Source organism: Pteropus vampyrus, unplaced genomic scaffold (genome assembly GCF_000151845.1).
Source record: "Pteropus vampyrus isolate Shadow unplaced genomic scaffold, Pvam_2.0 Scaffold1000003646, whole genome shotgun sequence".
NCBI lineage: Eukaryota > Metazoa > Chordata > Mammalia > Chiroptera > Pteropodidae > Pteropus > Pteropus vampyrus.
In genome coordinates, this window is record NW_011918048.1 from 2,748 (window position 1) to 16,607 (window position 13,860).

The following is a 13,860-nucleotide window of genomic DNA, read 5'->3' on the forward strand; positions in this document are numbered from 1 at the left end:
TGGTTTTAGTAGAGTGGTGTTATGTAGTAGGTGTGCTGTGGGGCCCAGTGGCACAGCCGTCCCTGGTCGCTTGAGCTGGGTCCTCCAGGTACGTCCGTCGTGTGGCTCGTGTGTGCCCTCCTGTTGCAGATGAGCCTTGACTGCTCTTTGATCATCAATGGGAGGGATGACTATCTGGCTCATTGGTTGTGATGCATGGTCATGACCAGGGAAGGAGCTGTTGTGCGGGGCCTGACCCTACAGAGCAGGAGTCACTTCAGCAGGAGTCACTTCAGCAGAGGCTCTGGTGCCTGCCCTGTTTGACCTTTAGGTGTGTCATCTTCAGACGTGACCCCGGGTGGTGCTTTGGCTTATACTGTGGGCACCCACAGGGTGTGCCGGCCAGGGCCCACCAGGAGGGGACCTTGCTGAAGCCTACATTCAGTTGCCACCTGTGTCCTGCCCAGGGTACCTGGACTTGAGCCACCAAGGAATCTACAGATGGCCACCACCCACGCTGAGCTTGGAAGAGTTTCGAGAGGCCAAGTCTCAGACAGAGACCAGCTGCCTCTAGTGCCTAGATTGGGGCTGCTCAGCAAGAGGCATGGGGCACACTGAGGCCAGATGCTACCTTCTTGGGTTTTGTGAATGTTGAGTGAGGAAAGTTTTCAGCATGAGCTAACACAGGTCATTTTTATGGAAAACCCACTGGAAGCAACTGGGGCAAGTCCAAAAGTTGGGTAGGTAAATCACTAGCGTAGGGTGACCAGTGTTAGCTATGTTATGGAGACTCAGATGTGGTACCTGCCTGGGTCTGCATGCTGGGCAAGGGAGGGCTGAACAAAGGAACAATGCCCTCTGCCGGTACTTCTGTCTGGGAGAAAGCTGCCTCTTCAGCCCTCACTCTGTAGCCAGAAAACTCAGTTCCTCCCCGTATGTCCCTGGCACACTTCAAGCTGCTGTCCCAGACTGAAGCTAAGAGCATGTGTGTCATCACCAAGTAAGTCCATGCTTACAGACTCTAAGAAGATCATTTGTTACCCAGAGGCCCTTTGTCTCACTCAGCCCCAATCTCTGTTGGTTTTCACAGCCAAAATTTGTGGTGACTTCTCTTACTGGCACTGGAACCCTTGGCTGGGGTGCTTAGTGTTGGTCCAGGAAACCTCGCTTCACAGGGGGACACCTCAGCAGCCAACAATTTTCTCCTGATTCAAAACCATCACTTGAGGGAATGAAACCAGCTCATTTTGTGACTCAGCCCATTTTACCAGTGTCAAAGTGACCTCTTCTATGTGTCCTTAGTTGTAGTACTTCTGTTCAGGTAGAATTCAGGCGACTCTCAATGAGGGCTACTATTTAGTTTAGTTGTAATTTTGATGTGCTTGTGAAAGGAGGTAAGCACGGTGTTTATCTACTCTGCCATCCTGACCTGAATTTGAAACTGATTTTTGAGTGTAGTGTGAGGTATGTGTCTAGCTTAAGTTTTGTTCACATGAGTATCTAATGGACCTAGAACCAAGGTCTTGAAAAGAGTCCTATTCCCACTGCTTTACTATGCTACTCTCATCCTAAGGTAAGTGTCCCCTTATGGCTGTCTCTGTCAAGACTGTCTTCCATGCCCGTTGTCTATTTGTTCTTGCCTGCACCAGTACTACACAATCTTAATTCCTGTAATTTTAGTAATAAGTTCTGATATTTAGTAGAAAAATTGTTCCTACCAGTTCTTAAGAGAGTCTTGGCTATTCTTGGCCCTTTCTCTTTCTTTATATATTATAATCAGCTTGTCCAGGTCCCTAAAGATATATGTTAGAATTGTTATTTGGATTACATTGAATCCATATATCAGTTTGAGGAGAGCACTTTAATATGTCCTCTGTTCTTCTGATGCTATTAAGCGGACAGGCTCTAGACATGTCTTTGCTATCCAGACTCTCTGCTACCTGCCACATTCTGGGGTACAGGCAGCAGACTGAGAGAGAAGTTCAACCTTCAGAGCTTGGACAAGAACACAGTGGAGGGCCCCCTGCCCTCTCTCTGTAGGAGGCGTTTCTCAAGGGCAGAAAGGCCCTGGCAAAGTTCTGGAATCTTGGGATGCAGAAATATGGAGTCTTGGAGGAACCAAATGAAAAAAACCTCGAGTCTCTATCTATCTAAAGTAGGGACTTTGTGCCCTATGTGTGAGTTCTCGGGGGTCACTCATTTTTGCATGCACTTTAACGCAGGATAGGTCAATTGGACTCACCCAGATTAGATGCTTTCCACTCTTCACTGTTCTCTATCTTCTGTGTGACTTGTCTTGCTTTTTGTCCTGTGGGCACAGGCCAGATTTCACTGAGAAGCCAATTAAAAAGGTAGAAGCCTCTGCAGGCTGGCTGATCAGGCAGAAGAGGAAAGGATCAGACTGTCCAGACAAAGGAACTTGTATAGGGTGTCTTTGGCATCTGCAGAGTATTAAAAAGATGAGAATGAAGGCAAAAGACAGATAGTAAGAGAACCAGCATCTGGTCATGGCTGAAAACCACCATCATGGAAAAGGGAGTCCAGGCATTAGCAGAGCTTACCCTCCAAGGTCACTGAATGTTGGTTGTTCCATTATCACTGATTTCCTCTGTTCTCCAGGTCAGGCTCCTGGCAATCCACATTCTGAACTGCACCGGTCTGTCCCACTAGTAGGGAAAAGACCTCTCCAGGATGATATCTGTGAATCATCTGGTCTGGTTGGGATGGCCGGAGCGCTGACAAGGACCAGGGTCCAAAGGACTAGAAAGGGGGCCTAGGAGGTGGTTTAGGGGTGTAGATAGAGGGGTGACAGGAAGGGGGAGCGTGATGAACAGGGCGACTAGTGGATGGTCTAGGGAGAACAGAGGAAGAGCTGGCTAGGGAAATGTTTAAGGGAGGGTGGCGGGCATGGCTGGCACTCATTAGAGTAGGGAAACTGGTCGGGCAGAAAGCTGAGGGAGGAGAGTGTTGCTGGGGCGTGAGATGAGGGACAGCAGGGCGAGGAGCCAGGGAAGGAAGGTGGGTTGGATAGCGAGAGTGTGAAGGAAGAGGAGGTGAGGGCTGGGGCTGAGGCGGGGAAATGCGAGGTAGCTTTCTATTCATTTTTCCAAAGGGCACATTACTAGTTACTCGTCACATCAAAATGAGTAACTGGACATAAGTTCCGAAGTATCTGCCAGTCATCTCGCATGCTACACCTCACATCATTTCATGACATGATGCCCATTATGAAACGTACATACCCCTCCCTTTGGGGCATGTCAGTAGGCCCCACCCATCCAACGGGAAGAAGGTCCCAGTTTCTAGGTTCAAGAGTGATCTTGGGAAATAACAAAGAGCAGAAATGGGGCTGTAATACCAGTCTTTTTTGATTCCTTTTTGATACTATGTAGTGATGCCCCTCAGTTGGGAAAGATTGATCACAGGACTAGGATAGAGTTATGGGGTGGGGCCCTAGGACAACACATCTGAGGCAGGATGGGCAAAGTGAGAGAAGTTGGTGGCTCCATCCATTTAATTTACTACATTTTTTTCTAAGGCCTGTTTTACATTATATCTCTGCAAGATTATGAGACCATCGGAGAGGAGATAAGATGTCCATTTTACCAAGGAAGATGCTCAAGCCAGAGAGGAGTATCTAGGAAGGCAGTAGGTGACATAAGATAGGTGTGACTAGAAAGTCAGCCACAAGTTGGAGAGAAGGAGGGAGCATAAAACGGCACAGAGGGTGACAGTCAGCATACCCCTCCCACATTTCTGGTAGGATTCTGTGGGGGTGCTTCATGGCAGAATTTTACACTCTTCTTTATCTATTCGTATATTGATGGATATCAAGGTGGACTCCAAATCTTGACTATCGTAAATAATGCTGCAATGAGCATATGAATTCACATGTCCCATCAATGTAGTGTTTTGGGTTTCTTTAGATAAATACCCAGAAGTGGGATAACTGGTTCCTTCTTTGTCTCTTGTTATAGCCTTTGTTTTAAAGTTTGTTGTGTCTGGTATAAGTATTGCTACTCCAGCTTTTTTTTGTTTGTTTTCATTCTCATGAAACATCTTTTTTCATTTCTTTACTTTCAATCTGTGTGTGTCTTTCAATCTACAGTGAGTCTTTTGTAGGCAACATATGTAAGGGTCTTGTTTTCTTATCCATTCAGCCATCCTATATATTTTTATTGGAGTATTTAATCTATTTTTATTTAAAATAATTGTTGCTATATATATATATAGCTATTGCCATTTTATTATTCATAATTTCTCCTCCTCCTCCTCTTCCTCCTTCTTCTAAGAAGTCTGTATAACATCTTCTATGATACAGGCTGAGTAATGTTGAAATCCTTAGGTTTTCTTGTCTGGGAAGCTCTTTCTCTGTCCTTTGATTTAAGTGATAGCTTTGCCGGGTAGAGTAATCTTCATTGTTGAATCTTGCTTTTCATCACTTTGACTATTTCCTTCGAATCCCTTCTGGCCTGCAAAGTTTCTGTGGAAAAATCAGCTGACATTCTTTTGGGAACTCCCTTATAGTTAACTAACTGCTTTTCTCTTGCTGTTTTTAAGACTCTATCTTTAACCTTTGGCATTTTAATTATGGTGTGACTTGGCGTGGTCCTCTTTGGGTTAATCTCGTTTGGGTCTCGCTGTGCTTCCTGGCCTTTTATGTCTATTTACCTTACCATGTTGGGGAGGTCATCGGTCATTTTTAATTCAGATAGGTTTTCAATTTCTTGCTCTCTCTGTTCTTCTGATGTCCCTAGGAGGCAGATGTTGGCATGATTGATGTTGTCCCAGAGGCCCCTTAAACTCTCCTCATTTTTTGGATTCTTTAATGTTATTGCTGTTCTGATTGGGTGTTTTCTGCTACCTTATCTTCTAAATCACTGATTCCATCCTCCATTTCATCTAATGTACTGTAAATTCCTCCTAAGGTATTCTTCATTTCAGTTATTACATTCTTCATTATTGAGTTTTTGTTTTTTTATGTTTTCTGCTGCCACTTTTATGTTTTCTCTTTGTGAAAGTACTCACCGAGATCCTCTACTCTTCTTTTAAGTTCATTGGGTATCCTTATAATCAGTGTCTTGAACTCTGCATCTGGTAGATTGCTCGTCTCCATTTTGTTGACTTCTTTGTTCTGTTTTGTTGTTGTCGTTCGGGACATGTTACTTTGTCTTCTTAGTTTGGTTGCCTACTTGTGTTTGTTTCCATGTGTCACGTAGGGCTGCTATATCTGCTAGTCTTAGTAGAGTGGCTTTATGTAGCAGGTGTGTGGTGGGGCTTAGTGGCACAGTCTTCCCTGGTCACTTGAGCCATATCTTCCAGATATGTCTGTTATGTGGTTTGTGTGTGCCCTCCTGTTGTAGATGAGCCTTGGTTGTTGTTTGCTCATCAATGAGATGGATTGACCCTCTGGTTGATTGGTTGTGATGCATGGCCATGACCAGAGGAGGAGCTGTTGTGCATGGCCTGACCTTACAGAGTAGGGTTAACTTTAACAAGGCTCTGGTGTCTGCCCTGTCTGCCCTTTGTGTGTGTCATTCTTAGATGAGATCCCGGGTGGTTCTCTGGCTCAGACCAGTGTCCTCCTGGGAGGGACCCTGCTGCATGTCAAGTTCATCTGCAGCCTGAGCCCTGCCTGGGCCACCTGGCTTGAGCCACCAAGCAATCTCTGATGGCTGCTACCCACGTTGGACTTTGATGTGCTTGAGAGTTCAAGCTGCAAACTGAAGTCGGCTGCCTCTAGTGCTGGGTTTGGAGCTGCTTGGCAAAAGATACGGAACACACTGAGGTCAGATGTTGATTACTTGGGTTTTGTGGATTTTTGATTTTAGAAAAGTCCCCAGCATGTGCCAAGACAAGCCGTTTGTATGGAAAATCCACTGGAAGCAGCTTGGGCGGGCCCGCAATTGGGTGGGGTAGGGTCTCAGGGTATCACATGGGCAGGAGACTGGTGTTAGCTATGTTTATGGAGACTCAGATATGGCACCTGCCTGGGTCTGCAAGCAGAGTGAGGGAGGGCTCAAAGGAACCCTCCCTGCCAGCACTTCTGTCTGGGAGAAAGCTTCCCTTCCAGCCCTCTCCCTGAAGCCAGAACGCTCACTTCCTCACCATATGTTCCTGGTGCCTTTTGAGCTGATGCCCCAGCACTGGAACTCAGAGCGTGTGAGTTTGTCACCGAGTAAGTCTGTGTGGGCCCCTCTAGAGGGTAGTCTGTGCCTTCCTCAGCTCTCTGACCTATTCAGCCACAATCTTTGCTGGTTTTCACAGCCAGAGTTGGGGACTTATCACCGGCTCTGGTACCCTGGGCTCGGGAGGCTGCTGTGGGACTGGAACCCCTTGCTCTTCCCCTCCACATCTGAGATATTTCTCCTGTCAGGGTGTGGGACCAGCCTGTTTCACGCCTCCGCCCCTCCCCTCCTACCAGTCTTGAGGTGGCCTCTTCTGCATGTGTTCAGTGTAGGACTTCTGTTCTGTTAGACTTCAGGAGACTTGCAGTGATGGCTATTATGTAGTTCAGTTGTAATTTTGATGTGGTTGTTAGAGGAGGCAAACATAACATTGACTTACTCTACCATCTTGACAGGAAGCCACAAATTTTATCAACTTTTAAAAGATTGTTGTTGTATGATGTGAGTTAGCATCCAGATTCATATTTTTCCTCCATAGAAATATTTATATTCATTTTAAGGCCATCTGTGTTTTTTGTGAGTGCACACACGTGTGGCACCTTTGTATATGTGCAAGAGCCCATGTCTATGATTGGGCATTTGTGTGAAAACACTTGAACTATTAACTAAATTTTCTTTAATGGTTACAGTACAGGTCAGGTTTCCTATTGTTTCTTGAGTTAGTGTCTGTTATTTCTAGTTTTCTTGAGATGTTGTCAATTTTGTCTAAATTTTCAAAGATTTTTAAGGAATTTAAAAATCTGCTACAGCTTTAGCTGTAGCAGATTTTTAAATTTAAAAAGGGTTGACTCAGAGCCTGTCAACCCTTTCTCATTGCTCACATGCCTTATTAGTGCTTCCTCTATTATTTTGTTAACATGTTTTTCCAGAAGTGTTAAAAAAATTGATAAACCTTTTCAAGAAAGTCATTTAGGGTGTGTGCTTCTTCTCGATTTTATATTTATCTTCTAGTTTATTGATTTCTACTTTTAAGATGATCTCTTTTCTTCTTTCCTCTCTTTTTCTCCAACTCCTTAGTAGGATGACTAACTCATTTTTAATCACCCTTTTGTAGTATGAGCATTTAGGTCATGGTTTTCCGGGGTGCGCTACCTGGGCTGGAACCTGTAACTTTTGATATATATACACACACATATCTATTTTAGAGTTATATTTTAATCAAGTACCAAAGATTTAAAATACTCAGGCAGTGCTGTGTGGCTTGGTCTCCCATGCACAGAAATCGGGTACCTGGGACAAGCTTCTGTCTTGTATGAGATCTCCCAGGAGGGCCTGGGCCCTGCGGGTCTCACTGTGGCACTTGGGTAACTAGGATGGGCAAGAACTCTCTGCAGAGGGACTGGGGGCAGTAGTTGTCCAACTTGGGGTTGGCACCTGTTGTAAAACGTGGGGGAGCTGACCTCCCTTACTCCCTTTCCCAGTCCTAGAGACAAGAGACACTTTCTGATTCATCTCTCAGACACATGTCTCAGGGACTCAGAGCCTATGGATTTTCATTATACATGGATCTGGTGATGCCAGGGCTGGAGAGAGACAGAGGAAGTGGCCTGAGAAAGGCAAATGGGGTAGAGTCAGTCCCCACAGGGCAAGGCTGGGGCAATGGCACCTCGTCTTAGACAATAACCCAGGAGATGCCCTTGGAGGAGAGACCCAAAAGGGCCCCCGATGGACCCCATGTAGCCACTTCCCTCAGAGCTCACTGTCCCCATCATCCTCGAAGATGAAGAGGGCAGTTTTCTACACACTCCTTTTCCCCTGTCTGCTCCTGTGCATTCTTCAGACCCAGGTCCTGCTCTGTTCCCAGGCTTCTCTCTACTGGCATCTCCATCCCACCGAGCACATTCTATAGCCACCTCCTCACATCACAAATGCTTACACTCATGTGTCCCCCTCAGGGCCCACTTCAGAGATGCGGTCAGACTCCTGGTCCTCTCCAGGGTGGCCTGAGGACAGGATGAGAGCTCAGCCCTGGGAGAGGCCCTGTGTGCTGCTGACCAGTCCCCTGCCTGGGTGGGAGCATTGGAGGCTCTTCTCCTGGAGTCCTCAGTCCTGACTCTTTTCTGGATGAGGCCCCTTAGCAGGTCTGTGGGGCAGCCCCATCCCTGCACTCAGGCCGGGGATGCTGAGGTGGGTCACATGCTCCTTGTGGACAGGTGCAGAAAGAGGGTATTGAACCCCTCATGATGACGAGTGGTGAGAGGAGAGAGGGTCAGCAGCACTGGCCAGGCTAGTGCTGATCGTCCCATAGGCACCGGGTGTTGTATTTTAGGTGAGGGTGCCCCCTGAGTGTGCACTCTGTGCCCCCCTGTGCCCAGCTGTCCACGTAGAGTCAGGAGGAGTGTGGGGGCAGCTTCCTTCTAGTTGGAGTTCAGGGCTGCATAGTCCCCAGTACTCCTGGGGAGGGAAGATCCAAAAGAAGAGCCTGGGACCCTAGGGAGGTTGAGGGGAGAACGAGGCCAGACACCACATGGCCAACCTGTGGACCCCTTTTTAGGGACATCTGGGTGTCCAGGAATTCCTGTGACTTAGTGGGGTGACAGTCCCTGGAGGCTGGGAATTACGACATTCCTGGCCCAGGAGGACAAAGCCTGTGGGGGCTGGTACGGGCATGGATGGTATGAAATGCCCCAGGATTTGGGGGTTCACCTCTAGCATGATTCATCCTGGGCTTGTGTTTCACATGAGCAAGTGTCTCTGTGTGCTTCTTTGTGGCACGATCGTGGAATCTCATGTGGAGAGAGATCTTGTCCTGCATATGCCCCTCTATCATTGAGCGTCAACCAGGAGATCCCCCTGCCTATAGAAGACTCATGACCCTGAGTCACACATTACCCTTCAGGAGGTTCCTCCAGGTAGGCTAGATGTGGGTGGACTTCTCTTGAGACTGTTTCTTTAGTCTGGGTTGGCCCTTGTCCCAAGGTCTCAACTTGAGACCCAGGCTCTCCAATATGGGTAGATTGCTTTGTGTTAAGTGTATTTTGTGTCGGTGTTACCACCTGCATGTGTGTCCTCTTGTCCATTCCCATTGTCCAGATCAGCGTCCAGGACGTCCCCCTGGAGGAGGGATAGAGCTGGGATTCCTGTGAACTTATCATGTGCTCCCAGCCCTCATGACCACTGTCCGTCTTCTGAGGAACTTGGTGTCACCTCCACGATGGAGCTGGGGCAACTGACAGCAACCAGAGGTGAAATGTGCCCTCAAACCAGCAATAATGACAGTGTAGTTCACATTTCTGAGCACTTATTGACTCAATGCAAGACTTCTAAGGACTTGCCACCATCACTGAGTATTCACAACAAAAGTATAAAAAAGGGCATCATAACCAGCATTTTTAGATAAGTAGAAAATTGATTCAGAGTTTAATAACATAGAGAACAGGAAGGGGACCACTCATAGTTCACATCCAGCCTGTGGGGCTCACTTTCCCTGGAACTGATGGGGTTGGAGACCTCACAGTGATGACCCCAGGGTCCCCCTCCTGACGGGACCAAGGTGAGGGTGCTGTTGTCCAGGACAGCTGCATCCCCTCCCTGAGCCACAGATGCTGGGCACTGAGGAACCACTGGATGGTGATCCCACTGTCATCTGGGAGGCTGATCGGAAACAAGGCGTCCTTGTGTCCCGTGACTGTGGCATTGCTGGCTCAGATGGAGGGCTTTCCCACTGGCTCTGTGGAGAAACAGAAGAGGTGACTGACTGAGAGTGGGTCTGGTACCTGGGGGCTCACAGTCTATAGTGAGCTCTTTCAAGGTCACCAGTGGACGGCCCTGGCCTCTGCAGAAGGACAGGTGTCGTTCAGGTGACAACCTATACAAAGAGGGCTGTACCTCCTCTCTGACCGCAGACCACTGTAGGGGGACCTTGACCTGTCCTCCTGGACATCTCTCCTCTCCTGTATCACAACTGGGAACCCTTTCTCAGCCCTCGTGTCCAGCATCCTCATCATCAGGTGGAATTTTTTTCTTGTGATTATTTTTCAATCTATTCCTAGAAATCTCTTTGACTTCAAAAAAGATCAGGTTCTGCTCCTCATGTGAACTTCCGTGTATGTTGGGGAAGGCAGGCTTACCAGCCCTGTCCTTCTCTGGGGCCAAGGGAGCTTCACAGAAGGTGGGAAGGCATTTAGCTCCTGTTATATAATTTATTAGGCACTAAAGACAGCCCAACTCCATCTCTAAGTCCTTGGACGTAGAGAGGTTCCATCGGAAGGATTTCACAATCTGAACAAGATTCTACTTTCTGGCCTGTGGAGTGAGTTTTATCATGAAAGACATCTCCAGAGAGAGGTGGTTACAGTTGTAACAAATGACAGGGCCTGTGGGAAGGGAAGAGAACTACTCGATATGGTGAAGGCTGTACATGAAATCTCACCGCTAACACAGAACCTTAACTAAGATCGTGAACAAGACATGGATGCTGCTTTTACCACTTATTCGACATAGTATGGAAATCCTGGCCGGGACAATTAGGCAAGAAGTTGAAATAAAAGGCATGCAAATTGGAAAGGGAGAAGAGAAATAATCTTTTGTAGCAGACGGTCTAATCTTACATGTAGAAAATTCTCAAGATTACACTCACACACAAACAAATGTTAAAATTAATCAATTTAATGAAGCTGCAGGAAACACTCAATATCAGTACCATTTCTTTACAATAATGGTAAACATTCCAAAATAGACTTAAGAAAACAATTCCATTAACATTAGCATCAGAAAAAACAAAACACTTAAGAATCAACTTAACCATGAAGGTGTAAGATTCATACTCCGAAAACTACCAAACTTTTTGAAAGAAGTTACAGAAGAAACAAATTAATGGAAAGACATCCATGTTCATATTGGAAGACTTAATATTGCAAGGATGTCAATATACCCCAAATGACAGACATATTTCATACAATCCTTATCAAAATCTCAATGACTTCTTTTTTTTTTTTCAGAAATAGAAAAATCTATCTTAGAATTCATGTGGGATCTCAAGAGACCGAATGATTGTAACAATTTTGAAAAAGGGAATGAACTTTGGAGTCTCACATTTCCTGATTTCAAAAGTTAACACAGAGCTAAAGGAACCAAAATAATGTGACAATGGCATAAAGAGAGACCTATAGCCCATGAAATACAATGGATATGCAGAAATAAAGCCTCGATTATGTGATCAAATGTTTGTGACAAAGTTGCCGAGACCATCCGATGGAGAAAGAACAGTCTGTTCAACAAATGGTGAGGAACAGCAATATCCACCAGCAAACGAATAAGTGGACCATTGCCTTACACAATGAACAGAAGTTACCTCCAAATGATTTAATCCTACAGGTAAGACTTAAAACTAAAACTCTTAGAAGCTTCATGACATTGGATTTGGCAATGATTTCTTGAATATGACACTATGAACATGGGCGATAGAAAAAAACAGATAAATTGGATTTTGTCCAAATGAAAACTTCTGTTCATCCAAAGACACAATGAACAGAGTCGAAGGTGACCTACGAAATGAGGGAAAATAATTTGCAAATCACATATCGGGTGAGGGGTTACTATCCAGAATGTAAAAGAAACGCTTTTAACTCAAGAACAACAAAACAAAATAACCTGATGGAAAAACTGGCAAGCCCTCGTATAGACATTCCTGTAGAGAAGATATACAAATGGTCAATGAGCCCATGAGAAGATGCTCAACATCACTATCATTAGGGGAATGCAAATCGAAACTCTTGTAGTTGGAGTTGTTGCTTGCGACGCTGGATGTGGGTAGCTCCACTGTGCAGATAACCGAGAGAGAATATTGCCCTGTGTGGGACATTTGATTCCTCCAAAGGCGTCTCAATCAGAGTTGGCACCTCTTACCTCTCCGGCAACCTGAGTCCTACAAAGAATGAAGCCTGTGTGTATATCACAAGACATATGCAAGGGACATGGAGGGGCGATGGAGGCACAATCCAGGGGCGATGGAGGCACAGTCCAGGGCTGCCAATCTTGTGTGTGTGAAGTAGAATTCTCACCACTGGACACCCAGAGGTCAGAGAGGAATCACTTACCGTATACACAGAACTGTCCTGTTACTTCTTCATTCTGCAAATTTTTCTTTATGGCTTGTAGGGTGTGGTATCCTGTGTCCTCCAAGGTGACCTTCTGGAAAAGCAGGATCCATTGGAGTTTATTGTCTCTCGACCGCTGTGTGCAGGCCCCGGGATACTTTCTTGACTGTCTATTACATATAATGCAATTAGATGGTTGCTGTCCACACTTGCCCCTTGAACCAGGCATAGCCTGGAATATCCACAGGCAGATTGTGGACAAGGAGAAGCACATCCTTCCCTTCAGCAGCATTGGAAGGCACTGATTCAAGAGTGGATTGGGCAATGGCGGGCGGGTTCCAGGAGGTTAAGAGTGAGACTAGGAGGGAAGAGAGCAATTGATCAATATTTGGATCCATGCGTTGAGATGGAAAGATGAGACCCCGGTGAATGAGCAGGTCTCCTCATCTTTCAGCCTTGGCATGAACGTGAGTGTGTGTGTGTGTTTGTGAGGGCGTGTGTGTCTCCTATGGTCAAGGTCAGCAGCATGGCCACCATTACTTCAGCACCTCCGAACTTGGCATTTTCTGTTTCAGATACTGTTCCCCAGGTGTCTGCCCAGCTCACCCACTTACTGCTCTCAGACCCCTGTTGAGTACTAGGAGTGTCCTAGGAAGAGGCCTTCCATGACCACGTCTTCTATCGTCCCTCCACCTCCACTTTCTGACATTTCCCTGCACTTTTCCTTTCATGATATGTGAGACTTGACACTATATTCTAGACCTTTCCTTGTGTGTCTCTTCCCCATGGAACAGGAGCTCAGTGAGAACAGGGGCTTGTCTGATCTCGTTGCACCCCCAGTGCCTGCAACAGGCTGCAAACACCTGTGGGTGAACGAGTGTTCCCAGGGCCCTCCACCTCCTGGTGTGTCTCTGCCCCTTTCTGGAGCTGGTGGTAAGGACCATGTCTAGAGCCCCTGGTTTAGCTTTCCTGGTACCGCCCCGACATATATTGTTCTCATTACCATCGGTTTTCAGCAATTACTGCTCGGTGATGAATAACTTGTCCAACTTACCCTAAGTGAGGTTTTCCTGCTCCTCAGCACTTCTAGATTATGAGATTTTCGTGTTCCTGAGGCCCCTCCCCACCCTCCTCTGTCCTTTGTCCTCTCCCCTCAGGTCCAAACGAAGACCTCTGTGCTCTCTCAGAGACTTATCCTCCCCAGGAGACCCCAGCCAGTCTCTGTCTCCCAGTCTCCTGTCCACTCCCAGGGAACTGACCCCCCTCACCTGCCAGCAGGATGCCCATCCAGGGGACACACCATCTGGGGGCAGAAGCTGAGGGGGGCTCCATGGTGACTGCTGTCTGCTCTGTCTGTCCCTGTGGGAGAACAGTTGGGCTCCAGAAACGCTCACAGGCACCTCTGTTTCAAGGCGCCTGCTCTGCTGTTCCTCTTCTGCTGCCCTGGGCCTCCTCCCAGGCAGGAGCATGTCCCTGGTCACGTGTGTGGGGGAGGGGTCTATGGCCACAACCTGCCTCTCCTGCCCCTCCTTCCCGTTTAGCTTCTGTCTACATTTCTGTTTCCTGAAACTGCTGAGGCTTCTGCCTTCTTCTGCTGTGACTCCTCACCCTACACACACACACACACTGGATGAGCACAAGACTGAGGCTTGCGG

The 13,860-nt window shown here is 47.0% G+C and overlaps 1 pseudogene; it reads right to left on the reverse strand.

Moving 5' to 3' along the window:
- Nucleotides 1-8,045: 8,045 nt before the first annotated feature.
- On the reverse strand, nucleotides 8,046-13,607 carry LOC105311383 (annotated as a pseudogene).
- Between the last annotated feature and the right edge of the window lie 253 nt (nucleotides 13,608-13,860).